Consider the following 19,630-nt stretch of genomic DNA (forward strand, 5'->3'; position numbering starts at 1 on the left):
ATTTAAGTCATGGGGAAGAAATTACAGAAAACTGAAAAGTGAATCCATAAAGTGGTTTTAATTTGCCACCCTGCTTTCTCTTGTGAGCTCTAATTAATATGTAAAGTTGCATCTATCTTAGTTCCACGTTCTACCTCGGCGCCCCTCAATACCTCTGCGTGATCCTCCTAATGATAATCTGCAGGTCTCATGCTTCCACCATCACATATCTTAACATTTCACTGGATGAAAACAAACATTATGCAAATGTTCAGGCTTAAAGTCTCAGATATGCTCCTCTTAGTCTCTGCTTTGGCATTAAAACGCTGCTCAACAGGGATGGGTAAAGACGGAGAAAGCACACGCTTTAATGTAATTGTGCATTAGAGCATTCATTTTCATTTTGATGGCTGTAACGACAAAATACTCTCTGCAGTTATCTTGACACATTATGCACAACGTTTATTTGCTGTTGGTTAATGTGCCACCATGTTTTCAGATTATAATCCAGGAGGCATTTGGGGAGACAGCTGCACAGACGCCTCCCTCATAGTTCGGTCCAGGTCTGTGAGAGTGTCCACATGTATCCTGTACATGCATCATAATGTCAGCTCAGCATGTCCCATCTGCCTCTTCACACTCGTTCCGAAGATCTTTTGTCTTTTTAAGTATGGATTTAGCATTTGGAGTTATTTTTTTGGGGGGGGGGGGGGTCCTCTAAAGCTGTTTTTTTTTTGGTGTCAGCCCTTCTGCCGATGTCTGATCCATTTGCCCTACCAGTTTGTCTGCAGGATGTTGCAATGGGAGCTGTGAGGTTGGCATGATTATGCAAATGTTCTGTACATTTTAAACGTCCAAGACAAAAAAAATTAAGTCCACACTGAGAAGAAAGAGAAAAAAGGAGTGTGTGTGTGTGTGTGTGTGTGTGTGTGTGTGTGTGTGTGTGTGTGTGTGTGTGTGTGTGTGTGTGTGTGTGTGTGTGTGTGTGTGGGTGAAAGAAACCTCCATCATTATCATCCCTTACACAAATGCTAATCCTTTTGCCATGTTCACCATCTGTGGCTGAAGAGCCGGGGCAGAAATTACTGAGGAAAATGGACACAAATAAAATGCAAATCCAATCTGGGGTTACAAGTGGCTCCCCTCCCTCATCTCAGCTCGGAGGGGCCTCTTGGTTCCCACACCACTTCCCCGTGTCTCACCCAGGATGCTGCTGGGATACCAGCGACTGCCCCCTGGCTGCCTCCCTCTCATTGGCTCTTCTTTGTCCACCCCTTGCATGGCATTCATTACTTGATTTGAATATATGCAACTATTGCGATGGTGGCCCGTCAATGGAAACTCCCCCCCGCCTCCAGTGATGTATTTTTTACCCCTTCATGTCTGCTTTAATTTTGCCCACTATTTTTTTCCTTCTCCTTTTTGTCTCTGACTGCTGTCTCTTCTGCAGCCGAAGCTGTGGGAACCAGATCTGCTTTGTCACAGGGATTTATTCAAAGGAGGACAGACACTCATGACTGTTAATTGCAGGTTTATAGAGGGATGTGTTGAAGAAAAACCTGCATGACTCTAATGGTGATCTGTCGCTAGCCCCTGCACTGGACTCCGACCAAACACAGTCGCAAAAGATTAATAAAGCATCGGTGCTCTGTTAGAATCTGTCGCTTCAAGATAATAATGTGTGTTCATGGAGTAAGGTGGAATGTGTTGCAAAACATATCTCTTTGACGTCTTAAACCAAAGCAATAAGCTAAATGTGTGCAATTCTTATGCACAGCTACTATTAAAAACAGTCTATCGATTGTGGCGGTGAATCAGAAGCACCACAAAAAAGCAGACCTTAAACAGGAGTCTACTACTGATCCATCACCAAAACACAAGATGAAGAAAAATCAGCAGAATTGGTCCTTGGCCCAACTGATGATCAGAGATCCATCAAACATACATCAATCATTCTCTAATTTCCTTCTGGGATTAATAAAGTATCTTTGAATTGAATTGAATATATTTTTCTTTAATTTTTTTTCTTTACTCACGCCTCATCTAGGTTCCTTTATGCTCCCAATAACTGATCATCCGTGTGATGTTTTTGCTTCCAGAATCCCAATTTTCATGTAAATAAAATTATTTTATAAACGTATGCTGTTTGTACATTTCTAATAGATAAAGCAAATTGACCAGGATAGTGGTGTGTCAGAGCTGTACTAAACTCGAAAGCCTTGATGTGATTTATAAAAATGTTTTTGAGACAGAATCTGTCTAAATGTAAGATTAACCCACACACGCTCTAAATATGACCTGACCTATAGGTGTCACATGGTAGACACACACACTCACTACATCAGTCCATGTGGATCTGAGTGTTTCCATTGGACCAGCCTGATTCTGCTGTTGCTGCTGGAGGTCTCCAACATGAAGGATTACACTCCTTCACTGTGATCATGCACAAGCATGCTAATTTTGGTGTGTGTGTGTGTGTGTGTGTGTGTGTGTGTGTGTGTGTGTGTGTGTGTGTGTGTGTGTGTGTGTGTGTGTGTGTGTGTGTGTGTGTGTGTGTGTGTGTGTGTGTGTGTGTGTGCATACAGATGTTTCCGGGATCATCCTCTGGCCCGCGTGCACAGATGGGCCGTCTCTCATCATCCCCTCTTTATGCGTTCCCACATTTTAAATGACAAAAGGCGGCTCGCCGCGGCGCGCTTGAACTTGACCGACGGAATGGGCTGGGAAAAGGAGCGCGACTTTGGCCCTTTGCTGTCCTCCTCTACGCGGAGAGAGGCTGCTCGGACTGATGTCACAGCTTATTAGCATACATTTCAGCCTGCTCCTAATTAAACCGGCAATGTAGCGCGGCCATCTATCTGTGTTCACGTGGCGGAGACAGGACGCGCATGTCTCGGAGCTGAAAGGTAAGTTCTGTGTTTCTAATTAGAGTAATCTGAAATGTTTTGAAATTTCAAACATTTTATTTTGTTCTAGTTGGATGGTTCAGAGAGGGATGGTGAAGGCGTTTAATTTGGACCTTTTTGTCTTGATGTTGTTGACAGATTAAACAATCTTGTCCGGTTGGAAGAGTCCATCTCTGGCTGAGTTCTTGCCACTGTTTTGTTTCTCTCTCTAGATTAAAAAATGACGCTCCCTGTTTTAATACGGTGAAAGCAAAAATCTTTAGTTATTCCATGGAAAGTGGTTTTTGGTTGGTTTGGTTTACGCATCAACTAAAGCACATACCTCTAACAATTTAACAGCTGACGAACATTTGCTTTAATGTGACTCACATCAGATCTCCTGTACTTGACAAATCAACATCTTCAAACAAAACCACTCGGGGCTGCTGCTAATTTCGGAGCACGGAAGAATACTGGCACCCTGTTGGTCTTCATGTTTGACCTTTGACACTCTATGTCCCCATGTCAGCTCTGGCATCTTTGAAGAGCGGCTATTACAATTCCCAGAAGTGTCCATTTGAATCGGTCAGTTATTAGCAGTTGAACGCAACAGGATCTGAGTGGTCATGCGTGATGACGTTTGTTCAAGCTGGACCACAATGAGTTTGACTCAGGGAGCGATGTCTGTTTTTGCTGAAGTGTTCATATGATTATTTAAATGCAAATGGTGATACAAAACGAGACATGTCAGAGAGAAAATAACATTTTTATATTTTTAAAACCATTTTTCAAATTATGTGTTAATGTGAAGCTAAATGGCTCAAAAACTGTTGCTGAAAAAGCAGTAAAGGAATTTTCTTTCTTTTGAATAGAAACTATTTTGTGTCGTAACATAATAAACATATAAAATAGAAGTTTAAAAAACGGAACTTAAATTAGAAATAGTGATAAATTATTTCTCATATAAATTAACTTGATATGAATAAAAATGCTGGAACTGTCCATCTCCTCTTTGAGAAAATCTATTCTTGTCTACTTCTATAAGCTTTTCTTGCAAAGTGTTTTCATGACTTTACTTTTTACCAAAGAAGAAGATACATTGAACAATTCAGTGTTTTGCTTTTGTCCCAAAATATTTAACATTTTAGACATTTTTTAATTATTAAAAAACTTCCAATGATCAATAAACACGAAAACATAAAATGATATTCATGAAGTTTAACAAAAGCCTCAGAGTTATTGTTAAATATTAATTTTATTATAATTTAATATATAAACTTACACATTTAAACATTTGGGGCATTTTAAAAATGCAGTTTGGTTAGGGTTAGTTCACTTTTGAAAATGTTTTATTTGTTGTAAACACACACACACACACACACACACACACACACACACACACACACACACACACACGCACACTTCTGCTAAGGTAAAAACTCAATATTTAATAAAATCACACGACATATACCTTTATTTTTAATAAAACCTAAAGAGTGTTTTAATAAAAATCTCAAATCAGGTCTGTTCCAAAAGATTATCATTTTGTGGTACTGTTTCAATTACAACTGTTTTAATGGATTATAACGTTTAAGACTATAATCAAGTTTATTTCATAACAGAATAAAAAAATCATTTTGATTTAAATAATCATACAAACGAATCATTTACTTAAAGATAGGGAATAAACACTGTTTAAAGTATTTAGGTGACCCGTTTTAACGCATGTTAGACCGCATCATTATTTCATTAATTGTTTTCTACTGTTTTTGACACATTCAAACAGAAACATACACACATTCTTTATTCAATAAATATACGATCACGTGATGAGGAGCGTTTTAATTATGCTTGAAAATGTTCCATTAAATTGAATAGGGGCTGAATTTCTTCATGGAATTTTAAACGAGCCCATTTTATTTTTGTGATGAATTTTTAATGTGGTTTCGGTTCCAGGCTGGAGTCATTAAGGCCCGGGCTGCAGCTGCAGTGCTGCTTTTCTGTCTGTAGGGGTCGGAGTTTAGCTCCAACGGATCAGGCCTGAAAAGGCCCAACATCCATGAGACTGTGTACAGTACATGCATAAGTGACCATAAATAATTATAAGTATTGCCCCATGTTTAAGTAAAAAAATAAACTCAGAATATTCACCAAAAATCTTTAGATGGTTACTTTTATCTGACTTAGTGATTGAAACTGGAAAAATGTTCAAAGTAAGACTGGATGGTTATTTGTAAATTTAAAGTTTTCAATAATGTTTAAAATGTTTTTATTGTTCTAATTCATGAGGGGCATTTGTTTTTAAGGCCTAATAAGGTTATGGCAATAAAATGACAATTGCAATAACTCCAAACTTCATGCAGTAATTAATACTGAAATATTTGAAATTAAACAGGAAATTATTAAATTCTGAATAAATTCTAAATGGCTTCTTGGTAGAAAAATATTGATAAATACACACGGACATGACACATCTCTAAGTTTTGTTCCTTAGGGCACACACACACACACACACACACACACACACACACACACACACACACACAAAGGATGCAAAGTAAATTTAATAAATGAAATATCATTATCTAACTAATAAATAAATGGCTGTTATAAACTAGTAACGGCTCCACATTTGAAGTCAACAGGTCACTGACGCCTGACGTCAGCACGCACGCGATCACGTCAGTTTCCAGATCTTATTTCTTATTTTCAAGATCTGACTGGTTTTGTTCGTCTGCTTCTGCACCTGCAACTGGGATTTTTAGCGTTTGCGGGCTTGTTCAGCAATTTTTGTCAGCATTAGAGTCGACATTCGTCACTAGAGCGCCCGTGAGCTCCGTTACGCCCAGAACAAGGAGACGTGATGCCACGTAAGGCAACGTGACCCACGGGAGCTGCAGCACGAAGAGGATTCAGCATCTCCTCGCCCTGCTAAAAGCTGCGGCATCAGCACCGCCGCCTGCTCCGCTCTTAGCAGCTCCGCGTTCCAGTCCTTCTTGTCGACTCGCCGGCGCGTGGAATACGACGTTCAAATACGCAGCCGTTTGGTTAGTGCTGCTTTAGGAGGCTCGATCGAATCGACGCAGGTGCCTCAGTGAAGCGAGACGTAGGTGTGGAGATCACTCATCCTGTGCCATCGGGACTTTTGCCTGCAGCTGCGGAGAAAAGGTCGTGGAGGGAACTCATCTCCCTCACGTTATCTGTGCAAAAAATTGATAACTGCAGTCGGGCTAAACAACCATTTTGCTACACCTGTCTCCTAAAGATGCTCTGGTTTCGTCCTCGACCCCTCTCTCCCTCCCTCCCTCTCTCTGCGCACCTAGAAGCTGCACGTGGCCTCAGTACACTAGATGTTGGAGTCGTAATGAAGGAGGAGAAAATTAGGAAGGTCACATAACTTTGAGTTTCAGTGCACGTCCCGCAGAACAGCCTTGTGTGTGTTTGCGTGCGTGCGTGTTTGTGTGTGTGTGTGTGAGAGAGAGAGAGAGAGAGAGAGAGAGAGAGAGAGAGAGAGAGAGGGAGAGAGAGAGAGAGAGAGAGAGAGAGAGAGAGAGAGAGAGAGAGAGAGAGAGAGAGAGAGAGCGGGGAGGGGACCAGCGACGCAGCAGCTCCACGCAGACTGTCATCTGATCTTGCAGAAGAGATGTTGAGGAGAGAGAACAACGTTCGCTGCGTCGATGCTTTGGGTCAAATGAATAAGAGGAAACAGTTCGAAACTTTATATTTGTAGTAGAAACCAGCGTTGGCTTAAGCCAGGGTGCAGGTTCACTGTCATTGAAGGCGCGTGTCGCTGGGCTTTCTACTTGGACTGAAAGCTTTTGACAAACAGAAAAACTTAAAATGACTGAATGGACGTGAACGGAGCAGTGGGGATTTACTCAGATTTACAGTAAGTATGTTTAATGTGATTTGTAGTAGACGCTTATAGAAGTGAGCGATGCTAATAATAATAATAATAATAATAATAATAATAATAATAATAATAACAATAATAATAATAATAATAATAATAATAACAGTAGTAGTAGTCGTAGTAGTAGTAGTAGTAGTGGTGGTGGTGGTGGTATTAGTAGTAGCCTAATAATTATAATTGAAGTTTCCGACAGAAGCGCGCTGTCAGGTGCTCCGTGAGCGCTGATGATGAGGCCCCTTTGCTGCGTGGCGTTTAGAAAGCAAACAGTTGTGTGATTGTTAGCAGAGCCTGGGAAAATGTCCCCTCGGCCGGGAGGTGGAGGGACTTGACGCCAGAGCCTCTTGTTAAGAAGACTTGTGTGCTCCCAGACACCATTGTGATGCTAATGAGCGCCAGCACGCTGTTGAACTTGATGTTGACTTTTTTCCAATCTGTTATTGAGATTTCTTTGCTTTCTTTTCATTCATTCCTTTTTTTCTCCCTCTTCTCGGTCACTTGTTTGTGGGAAAATGTTCTCTCCAGGCGCTACAGTGAGGATTTATTTCATAAGGCCGCTCCAGCTAATGCAAACGAGAGGCGCTTTAAAAAAAGAAAAGTAAATACTGGCTTTTTTATTTTTCTTTAACTATAAATGAAGGGATGCCCTCAAGAGTGGGACAGGATGTAGTTTCAGGGTTTAAACGGAAACTTACAGAACGTATCGTAGATAACAAGTATACTAAAATAAACATTTAAAAATCAACAAAAGTGTTGTATTAATTAATTAAAGAGCCTAAATGAAATGTTTTCTCAAAATTTTCTTCATGCAACAAGTGCAGGCCCAATTAATTAGCTACAGCAAATATCCAATAAAACGTGTGAAATACTGTAGATATATAGTTGTGTGTTTATTTGGTGACAGTTTAAGAAAATTTGAAACAACTTTCTAATATCAATAGCATTAAATTTGGCAACGTTTTTAATATTAGCCTTTTATCGAGCACAGCACAAATACGTTCATGCTAAAAAAACTTGTAATAGGAGAACAAATTGAACATTAAATGATTAGAAATTCCCACGTGCATATTTGCTGAGTGGTATCAAATTTGGCTCATTAAAATCCCAAATCCAGCGTTATTCATCCATTATCACTTTCTCTCAGAGAACATCGTTGGTTTCAGCACCAAGGACAGAGATTTATAACTTTACTCATTGCTGAAATTTAGTCTCTTCGATTTTTTTTCAATACATCTCGGCAAAACATTTGGTATTTAAACTTGATTTTTTTAAATATTTTAAACGTTGTTTTAATTTAACATGTTAAAATTTTTATATTCAAAACAATTAGATACTAATCGAGAAAGTATGGTTTCAGATAGAAACATGTTGTGTGTTAACACAGGCATGCAGATGTGCATTTTTTAAAGTGATTGATGGGAAAATGAAAAGCAAAAGTTAAAAATAAAATTGAATAGTTGTGTCTGGACGCCTCAGTGTTTTTGGTGTACAGGATGTGACGCAGTAAGAGGGCGTGTCCAGTTGAAACCACATGAGTCTGATGAGAGGATAGATAGATGATAGTACAGTATTTACAGCAAGGTAAAGCAAACACACACGCACACACACACACACACACACACACACACACACGCACGCACACACACACACACACACACACACACACACACACACACACACACACACACACACTGTTATACAGCTCATTAGTTCTGTGATTCCCTGATTATAGCAAAAATAATTCTTCAAAACTGAATATTTTATAGTTAATATGCTTTAATGTGACTGTAATATTAATTATCACAATCAAATATTTATTCCGTTAAAATAAATTAAACAAAACAAAACATATGAATCTGCTCTGGTGACCTCAAGCCAAGATAGTAACGTTATTTAATTGTTAAAATTATTGGCAAGAAAAGTAAAATAAACCATGAATCTGATTTATTTCTTAGACGATTTTATTTTCAAACATCCAATTCAGAAATCTTGACTAAATGCTGATTCCGATATACATAGTGACTGAAGCACACACACACACACACACACACACACACACACACACACACACACACACACACACACACACACACACACACACACACACACACACACACACACACACACACACACACACACACACGTGTGCTGGGTTAACTATTTTAATTATTGCAGTCATGAATATAATGAACAGAAACTTGTTATTTTTTTAATTCAAATGAAGTTTAGGCTGATTTTATCTTTTTAGACCATCAGATTTAATTGAAGAAATGAACTAATATAAAAATATTTAATACATTTTATGATCAAACCTATGAGAAAAATCAAAAATACATGCAGGTTATAGTTTTTCCTTCGAAGCAATATAAAAAACACCTAAATATTAACAACATTCTCTGGGTTGTGAACAGCTGCTTGACTCGTGTTCTTTTTTTCTTCTCATCAAAGCGTTTTTATAAATAAATCCTTTAATTTCCCACATGTTTGATTCATTTGGATGGATGATGGAGGAGGTTGCTGATGCAACTTGCTGTTGTTGAGGTTATTGTAGACTGAGTAGACAGGTGTTTGTAGCAGGCTGGTGTACAAGTGCCGCGTGCATCCAGAGAATGTCATTTCTAGCTCCACTGATGGACATGCACGGAGCCACCTGGCTGGAGTCTCAGAGAGCTCCAGCATCTGACCTGTTCTCTGCTCGCCCCTTTCCACCTCCTACCACTGATACTCACCCGTGTGTGTTTGTGTGTGTGTGTGTGTGTGTGTGTGTGTGTGTGTGTGTGTGTGTGTGTGTGTGTGTGTGTGTGTGTGTGTGTGTGTGTGTGTGTGTGTGCCAACAAGCATGCCTAATTCGCTGAACACCGCGCTTGTCCCTTGCCAGTGTGACACCGCCCCCCCCACACACACACACACACCTCCTGCTGCGCCTCACACCTTATTTCCTTACTCTTTTTACCCTCGCAGTTCGCTTTTTTCTAGTTCGTTTTGCTCACACACATAAGGAAATAGCTTTAGTTTTATATAACTTGATGCCCCATTATCCCACGTGGTGGGAGCCAGTCACAGGCGCACCCAACCTGGCCTCAGAACACCTCAGAAGCACTTGGTGAATTTAAATATCTTGTAATAAGCATTAAAATGTTTCTTGGCCATTCTGGTCTGCATTTGTAATCCTGTTTCTTTTAAATGTTAATTCTAAAAATTTGATCTCATAAAAAGTCTAAATAATAGCAATATGTTGTGTAATCCAACCACGAACGCTCGTTCACAATCTGATCACAAAGACTCGGACTGGTTGGCACGCGCCAAACCCGCGACTGGCTCCTACTAAACAGACTTGTTCAGATCACGCTGTTGACATTTATCTGAAGCCGGGTAGTTTGTCATGCTTTTCAAAACAAGTCATGGATTAATTCGCTGCGTGAAAACTGTGGTCCGGTTGGAGATAGGTCGATGTGAGCTGGCATTTAAAGCAACAAGAAGGTGGTTGTTTGTGAAAGTCTGTGACTGTGCGAGTCTTTTGCAGCACAGGACACCACTGGATTAATGGCGAGAAAAGGCGTGCTGTATGAGGGTCATTAGATGATGATTGATGTATGGATGTGTCATCATCCTGCAGCGGCATGACTTCACCCTGCAGATGCTCAGGATTCAAGATTCAGGAATGAAGTTCACCAGTTTTTCTTTTTTGTTTCTCAGAGGATGATGAATTGTGCCACAGAGGGAGGGTGCAGGAGAACGATGCACTTTGTGTGGTGGCTCTGGTCCTCCTTTGGTGCCTTGAGGCTGATAGAGGATCGGTTTGCATGTTATTATTTTAATTCTTCTTCCATAATTCCAGTGATTGGCACGCAGCACTGCAGCATGAGAACGCGTGCGGACTGCTGCGCAAAGAGGATGCTAATGAAGGAGTGTGACCTGTTTTGTGCGTGTGCGCAGTTGTGTAGTCTATGTGTGTATATTAGAAACAAATACAGAGCCGGGGCGAGAGGAGGAGGCGCGCGCATGCATGCGGGAGGATTGCAATGGCTCCATGTGACCACAACACGAACAGCTCCGGCAGCAGCGGCCCCTTTAAGAGACGTGGGTTAGTTTTTCTCTTTGGTTATCTAGCTGTATGAGTTTATGTAATATCATAAAGCTAGAGAACCGAAAGTATAAACTAATTCTACAGTCGTCACGACGGAGCGAGCCGGAACCGGACCGACGGCAAGGACTGCCGGAGCGGATGGATGGATGCAGCCTGCGCTGAGGACCGGGAGCCCGTGACAGCATCCGTGCATCGCACCGAGAAACGCCTCCTGCTTATGGGCGGTCATCTGCGCACGGAGGGATGCTTTCATTCACCGAAAATAACGGATACATGCCACCAGAGCTAATTTACGGAGGATGCTTGAAGTGACAGCAGTCATAGCAGCTGGAGACATGGGCTTCGTTTATGGAGGGGCGAGGAGGAGGAGGATGAAGGCTACCGGTTTTGGTGTTGCTGTTCTCTTAACATCTACTGTCTGTACATATGCTCTCATATTTAATATAGTTCCTTGGATGAGCAGCAGACATAAGGTGAGATGAGCACGATGACAGGCACCTGATTGGAGGATTCCTGGGAGTCACGTGCCCCCCCAGTAGTCCCAGCTTCTCTTCCACTTGGCCTCATTTTGCAATATTATATAAAATTATCAGCTTATGTATCTAAAGATGTTTTACCAAGTTTCTGTGCTTCTGATAATGCATTCTTTTAAATGGTAGCATCTTCTTCACTGTCACACCAGCTGACGCCCCTATAGAAGAGCTATCCTCTGTACGTTGGGCTCTGAGAAGCTAAAATAGCAAATTAACCCAGTTAAAAGTGCCATTTTCAGTGCTTATGATGCGGCACAAACCACTAAAATGGCCACTATTGGTCATCAGTGTCACAGGCAATGAAGTGGAGAAGAAGGCAGTTTTGCACCTCAGTAGATGTTTGTCAAAGGGATAATCTCGTATCGCTGGGTTTAACCTGATTGATGCCCACTATCAACAGCACTTTCAGGCTTGATGCACAAAAACAGGTACGCACACACACACGGTGTGTGATTGGTTTGAGGCCTTTTTCCCGCTAACTTTTCAAATACAGTTTATTTCTCTCACAAGCAGTGTTTGATACTGGACTCTTTATTCATAGACAATAAAGCAGTCTGGTATGCCAACACGGTTGGCAGAGTTTCCGATTTTTGCCCTGGGTCGGCTGGGTCACCTAGAGATTTGTGTGGGCCTGGTTTTATAAGACTATTCGGGCTGCACGGCATCCTCTCTCCTCCGCTTCATCCAAGTCAAAGAGATGCTGCCTGAGTGATAGGTTCTATGTGGCGATGAATTCTAAACAAGCCCGGTCAGCCGTTGGCTGCCAAAGCTGTAGCTGCTGGTGTTTTGGGTGCAGCAAGCCTCGGTTTGTACTGCGTCACAGACCAGGACAGATGCTAGCAGTACTTAAAGCTACAGCCATGCCTTTGTGGTGCCACACAGCTGTGACTTGGTGCTTTCTAGTATTGTGTGCTTACAGGCCCTCTTAGATGTCTGTATTAGTAATTATTCCATCCGTGTTAATTCCAGACTGTTAACCTGTGAGAGTCAGATACATTAAACATACAAACACTCAGTAAATTAGTAAATCTGAGTGTTTTAATGAATCATGTCGGCCCTTACAGTCACCATAATCATCCCTTTGTGATGAAAAATGTTTGAAAAATGATTTCAGTGTGTGCAGATTCACCGAGCAGCATGCCTATTTAGCGTATAGTTAAGCTAGGCATTTATAACACAGCAGGATCTGTCAACTGCAGCACCGCCCTCCCAGATTTAGCCCTGTTGCAGCAGAAATTAATGCATTGCTGAAGGCTAATAAATGGAGGATATGGGGAGAGCCCCTTTGAGATTCAAATATGGTCTGGTGAGTGACTGAGAGGCAGGCTAGACGTTGTGTTTTCCCACTTTAATATGTGTCTGTCTGGGCCCTCTCTCCACAGTCAGGAGGAGGCCCTAAACACCAGATGGAACCCAGTCTAGACTGGGTCTAGCTTCCAAGCACCTGCCATTAGGCTGCATTAAACATCGCATTGTCTCAATGATTTGCACGTCTCATTCGGACATTTCCTTGGATGTCTTTTTACAGCCCCTGCAGCCTTTAGTGATTCTGCATGCACTGTGGTTGCAATGTTGAAGTGACGGTAGTGACAGAGGAAACTAAGATGATGAAGAAGGAATATATGAGAATATAAAAATGTGTGGGAGCTTGTTTGTGCATGCATCTGTAGAGCTGTATGCCTGTCTCTTTGTTCATGAGATATTTTTAGCTTTTGCGAAGAGGAAAGTTATTTGTTGTGAAATACATTTGGACAAAGCAGGCACCCCATGCAGACTCTATCCTGTAAATAACAGCCAGTGTTTTAGGGTTGCAGCTCTGCTGCTAGCTAACCATCCTATAGATGTTATCTTGTCTGTGTCACACTTGGCTAGAAGATTGCAGAGCTGTGAGGGGGTTTATGTGTGTGTGTGTGTGTGCACATGCCTCTTTCATGGATGTGTTTATGCTTGTGCTGCCACACATTGTTACTACACCCTTAGTGCCTCGTTTTTGTCACTATAGGGCATAATAAACATGAAATGCAGTGGGCTCCAGAACAGAACCCTTTTGAATGCAGGGGGATCCAAAGATTTGCTCCTCCCCCCTTAAAGCATGTTGAAAAGCAGGCATGTGTGTGGCGTGTTTCTGCAAAATCGTTCATTTTAGTTTCAGTATTCACTTCTTTTAACAGGAAAAATGTTGGATTTTTGTGAATGTTGTTCCATTTTATTACAGTAAGATGTTTTAAAAATTATTACAACTTTCTGTATTATATTATTATTATTATTATTATTATTATTATTATTATTATTATTATTATTATTATTATTATTATTATATTTCCCTGGTGAAATAAGTGGTACTTTGCTGTGATATCTAAGTCCATACTCTGTCATTATAAGTTTTCTGTTATCGCCTTACCTTGGATTGCGGTGGCCTATATAAACCTTTTCCCTGAACTTATGTATTCCTGGTTTGGTAGCCTAGCAACAGCCTCTGACCCATGCAAGAGAACGAGGGGGAAAAAATTGAAAGGCGGACATGCAGGCTTTAAACCCACGAAGGACGCCAGATTTCACTGGATGTAATCTTTGAGCATTTTGTGTAATCGCTTGCGAGGTGTGTTTAGTATAGTGTGTGTGTGCGTGCGTGCGTGTGTGTGTGCGTGCATGTGTGTGTGTGTGTGTGTGTGTGTGTGTGAGTGTGTGTGTGTGTGTGTGTGTGTGTGTGTGTGTGTGTGTGTGTGTGTGTGTGTGTGTGTGTGTGTGTGTGTGTGTGTGTGTGTTCGAGACCTTTTCTGAACTGAACACTTTCAGTTGCATTAGAGAACAGGAAAATAAACTTTCCCCAGAAAGATGGAAGAGTGACATTTTTTAAGAAATACCTAAATATACATGTCTAATTGCGTTGCTTAATAAAACACACTTTAGATTTTGTAAAAGGGTTCTGCTGTCTAACCTGTCCTGTTACGCTGAAATCTTTTTTTAACAAAAACATTTTATTAAATGTTTCTCCTAATAGCATGATGAATGTTGAACTTTTACTACTTTTAACTTGTTAATTATTTTAGTTTTCAATCAAATATAAATTAAAAAGATTGCAGGCTATTTAATCATCTGAGAAGCAGGTCTACTTGCCTTTTAGTCCCTGTTTAATAGTTAACCAGGCTCTGAATTGAACTAAAATAAAACACAATACAACAAATCTTAACATAATTTCCTTATGTTGTCATTACCATAGTTTGTTACCTTGCAGGATTTTCTTTATTTTCTACACAAAGTACAAAAAAAAAAAAAAAGTAAAGTAGGAAACATGTCTTGAGCTTTTTTCTAAATAAAATTTTCCAAAAATATTACCTAAAATACAAAAAATTAACTAATAAAATAACGTTACTCATAGAAATCTTTTTATTTCAAAACATAACAAATTAATATTAAATTCAGATTATCAATAGATCTGGATCCCTTCCTTAAAGTTATGTTTTCTGTTTTTCAGGAGTATGTCCACACACACACACACACACTCTCACTCATCACTAGCAGGCCTGAGACTGCGAGTCAACTGACCTCGTGACCTGAGGACCAGAGGTCAGCGACGGGGTCAGAATGTGACTTCACCAGTCTGACGTCACGGGTAAGAAAGCATTTAGCTTCTGTTCACCTGAACTGTTTCTGCTGAACTTGAACTCTGTGGCTCAGAACTGTCCGGTGGCATGGAGATAAGCGTTAGCTCAAGGATTGGAAAGTAAAACTTGCATCATTCTTCACATCAACATGTGTTTTGACTTTCGATAAAATAAAAATTTTATATCTCTATACGTGTGTATGTTTGCGTGTGTGCATTCGCTAGAATTTGGTGGGCTTGCGGGTGCTGTGTGTAGAAGGCGATCATGTCATGGTAACATCTGACGTTCCTGTCTGCAAAGAAACATTTTCTGTTGAATATTTTCTTCAGAAAACTGAAAACACGTTTTATAAACACATTAAAACCTTAGACAGACACATTATCTACATTTTTCATAATTTTTGAATGGTTTTGATGACAGTGTGTATTTGTATTCCCGGAGGAAGTGTTGGGTATTACCCAGTAACGTATAAAAACTGCAAAAACGTTAAATTCTGCTTCCTTACTGGTAAAACCTTGTGAGCAGCGTGTTTTTCTAAAGAGCACTTTACATCGAAGGTGATGGAAGGCACACACGACTCATACTTCCCTCTCAGTTTCCGCCTCAGTGTTGAGTGACACGACTAAAGATTTCCCTCACTATCCTAACCGCTGTGGCACGCCATCAAGGCTGAGAGCGACATCGGGCTCGTGCGTGTTCAACCTCCTGCGGAGAACAAAGTGGAGGGCGTGATGGAGGCAGCGCCAGAGCAGGGAGGAGAAGGAGTCGAAGCCTCAACCCTGGTGGAGATTGAGGGATGTCATCAGGGAACAACTGAAGAAGTAATTTTTTCTAATTTCTCTTCAGGGTTCGATGAGCGTTCTGTGACATTGGCCTAGTTCTATATCAGATAGGCCCCCCCCCCCCCCCCCCCCCATCTGTCTCTCTCCTGAGAGAAGAGTTTGAGAATCAGACAAGAGAAGATCAGAGGAGATTTCACAGCCTGTGGCTATCTTCCTCCGTGGTATTCGACCACCTCTTAAACCTCCTTCAGCTCGATGAGGGCTGCTTAGTCAATATCATATCCACAAACTAGTTGAATCGATGCAAACAAGCTTTGGCTGGACAAGAGCTTTAGAAGTGGAGGCGTAGCTACAGGCTATATTTGATACGGAGATGCATCAATCCAGAAGTGACACTCTTCACTTTTTCTTTGTACTCATAACAGCAAATTAAGTGTTTGCACGCACATGTCTGAGTTCCTGCTGCGCTCCCCCCTCCGAGGACTCACACAGGTTGGGTTCTATAGGAAGTGCATGCAGGTGGAAGTGTGATTTAGCTCTTTGCACCATTGCTTCCACAGCCAAGCACTTTAATGTTTGAGGAATTATTTGAAAAGAGGAAAAGCAGTAATCCGCTCATATACAGCACCTCAGATCCCGGTTTACATCTCTGAGTCACAAGAGTGTACTATTTCTCCTCCTCCTCCTCCTCCTCCGCTTCCTCAGACCCCTTCACCATCCTTCACCCCTCGTTCGGGCTCATCTTGTCATCACCTCTCCTGCTCGGCCACCCCAGAGAAACCAATTCAGACCACTGCTCCATACCGTCATGGCATGCTGGCCAAGGGAGATGGAGTTCTTTCAGGTTCTCTCCCCCCCCCCCCCCCACTCTGCATCTGAACATTTCCTCAACACTCCTTGTTCACCATCTGAGCAGACTCAGTCAGTTATTCTGCACATTTTGTTACCTTTTAAAATATTCTTTTCTAAATATGAATCTGTCTGTGTGTGTGTGTGTGTGTGTGTGTGTGTGTGTGTGTGTGTGTGTGTGTGTGTGTCAAACGTTGTGAAAATGTTTGAAGGCAAAGACACCTCCACTGAGGGGTGGGCTGTTTGACCAAGAGACAGAAAAAGTCAGATTTATTGAAACCCTTCGAGTGAACATTCATACTGGGCATGTGTCGCTAATGCACCAGACATGGTGGGTGACAGACGGACAGCCGAAATTCTGATCGCTTGTTTAGGTGATCTATACGTACGTATTTTGTTTTAAAGCAGCGATGCCTCTGGCTTCTCAGGGCTGAATGGTGGCTGCATTAAAGATTGGTGGTGGTGTGCAGAAGGGCAACGAACAGAAGAGGGAGGGATGGGGTCCCCCTGAAAGGCAGCAGGCTACAGCGTGAATGGGAATGGAGGTGGTGGGTGGGTGGGGGGCATTTGTGGTGGTGGGGGCCTCCATTGGTTCGATGCAACGGCTGAAGCAGCTGTGAAAGGAGGTCTCCCCTTTTTCCCACGCCCAGTGCGAGGCAGAGACCCTGCTTCAGGCTGCCAGGGTCAAGTCACAACTCTAATACAGCCAACCTGCGGGCTCACACAATGCACCACTCATTTATTCTATATGCACACATACTTGTATGCAAGCAGACATAGGTGGTGTGTGTGTGTGTGTGTGTGTGTGGGGGGGGGGGGGTTCCAGAGCAGACTCTCTGGTTTTACTTCATCTTGTGCAAATGAACAAACAGCAATGGCAAAACTGCTGCAGTTAGACTTTCTACCCAAGAAACATTTCTGAAAGTTTGTAAAACATCTAAAGTGTTTTGACTGTGTTCACCTTCAGCCTCACACACACACACACACACACACACACACACACACACACAAAGTTCACCTCAGATTCTCCAACAACGAAGCTCTAAATGCCACTATTAATCATTAAACTGTTCATATGTTTCAGCCAACATTTACAAACTATAATGATATACCAAGCAGGAGTGTGTGTGTGTGTGTGATGCTTTGTCCCGAACCCCACCCCACCCCCACCCTCCCCCCTTTGGCCCTGCACCACCACTCCAGTGCCAGATGCCCTGCTGCATTGTACTGGTGCTGGGAGCGAAGAGGAGTGGGGGCAGACAGGGAAGCAGCCCCCTTTTGGCTCTGTCTGTCTCCCGGCTCCTAATGTCACCCTCGTTGTTTGTCTGTCAGAGTCTGGCAGGAACTTAAGTGTGGGAAGGAAAAACATACAGGGTGGGTGGGAGGGAGGGGGTGGAAGTTCAAGGAGGGGTTCAGGGTTGGAAGGGAATATTTTTTAAGAGGGGGGGGGGGGCTAGGAAAGACAGAGTCTGGCCAGAGAGGTCAGCGAGTGGCCTTCAGCAAAAAGCAAGTGTGTAATATGTGTGGGTGGAGGTTTTGTGTGTTTTGAGGAGGGGTAGCTCTCCATAGCAACTAGAGAAAAGTGGAATTTAGTTTAGTGACTGTGTGTTCCAGAAGTTCAGTCTCAAGTCTAAACCACCTGGTTAGTCTAATAAGAGCCCAAAACAGAGATCATCTAAAGGAAAGTATAAAAAAAGTATTTCGTTTTCATTATAAATCATATTTAGTGCCACATGAGTGTGGGTAAGTCAGGAAATGTACCCCTTTAAGCATAATACATGTTACCTTCTTTTACTATATTTCTAAGAAATTGCACATAATAGAGAATGTTAGTGCTCTCTCTGGAAATGCTGGGAGAACATTTCTTTTGTTTTTCTAAACGTGGGACTGAAGCGAAACTACTCAGGGTCGTTTTGGTCCCAGTTTGTGAATTACTTTTTAAGCGTGTTTCATTGAAGATAAAGTATTTTAGCAATTCAAAGGGGAAACTAAATTGTTGCGTTAGGTAATATAAAAAGTGGGAATAATTAGTTAGAGTCACTAAAGAAACGTTTAGATTAAGGACATGGCCAAATGAGAATACAGCTGCCGACTGACGCTTGCTGCTCTGCACTCCTTCCATGTAGTATGAAGCAAGGGGCGAGCGGGCTTTTGTGTATGTTGCTCGGGTGTTTGGGAATGCATTACCCCTCTCAATTAGGCAGTCTTCTTCCTTTGCTGTTTTTAAATCTCGGCTGAAGACCTATTTTTATCAGTTGGCTTTTGGATAGCAATTCCTGTTTTTTATTATTATATATCTGTTTGTTTATGTTTTTATTGATTCTTATCTGTATTGTGGTATTTTATGATTGTTGTTTTGTGCAGCACTATGGTTGACTCTCATGCCGTTTTTGAAATATGCTAAAGAAATGAATATGGCATGCTATGCTATGCTATGCTATGGTATGCTATGCTGTGGTGTGGTGTGGTGTGGTCTGGTGTGGTATGGTATGGTATGGTATGGTATGGTATGGTATGGTATGGTATGGTATGGTCTGGTGTGGTGTGGTGTGGTATGGTATGGTATGGTATGGTATGGTATGGTCTGGTGTGGTGTGGTGTGGTGTGGTGTGGTGTGGTGTGGTATGGTATGGTATGCTATGCTGTGGTGTGGTGTGGTGTGGTATGGTATGGTATGGTATGGTATGGTATGGTCTGGTGTGGTGTGGTGTGGTGTGGTGTGGTGTGGTGTGGTATGGTATGGTATGGTATGCTATGCTGTGGTGTGGTGTGGTGTGGTCTGGTGTGGTATGGTATAGTATGGTATGGTATGGTATGGTATGGTCTGGTGTGGTGTGGTGTGGTGTGGTGTGGTGTGATGTGATGTGATGTGATTTGGTGCGGTGTGGTGTGGTGTGGTGTGGTGTGATGTGATGTGGTGTGGTGTGGTGTGGTGTGATGTGATGTGGTATGGTATGGTCTGGTGTGGTGTGGTGTGGTGTGGTGTGGTGTGGTGTGATG

The 19,630-nt window shown here is 41.9% G+C and overlaps 1 long non-coding RNA gene across 2 annotated transcripts in view; it reads left to right on the plus strand.

Moving 5' to 3' along the window:
• The first annotated feature begins 2,669 nt into the window (after window positions 1–2,669).
• Window positions 2,670–19,630, plus strand: part of LOC107393337 (uncharacterized) — a 51,954-nt gene continuing 34,993 nt past the window's right edge. The window contains exons 1-2 of one of the 2 annotated variants that reach the window (XR_011521329.1): window positions 2,670–2,885; window positions 14,870–15,007. This is a non-coding gene — a long non-coding RNA (uncharacterized lncRNA). Of the gene's footprint in view, window positions 2,886–5,569; window positions 6,754–14,869; window positions 15,008–19,630 lie in introns of those variants that run through there. The other variant, XR_011521328.1, reaches the window with a different exon arrangement.

Source organism: Nothobranchius furzeri, chromosome 8 (genome assembly GCF_043380555.1).
Source record: "Nothobranchius furzeri strain GRZ-AD chromosome 8, NfurGRZ-RIMD1, whole genome shotgun sequence".
Classification (NCBI taxonomy): domain Eukaryota; kingdom Metazoa; phylum Chordata; class Actinopteri; order Cyprinodontiformes; family Nothobranchiidae; genus Nothobranchius; species Nothobranchius furzeri.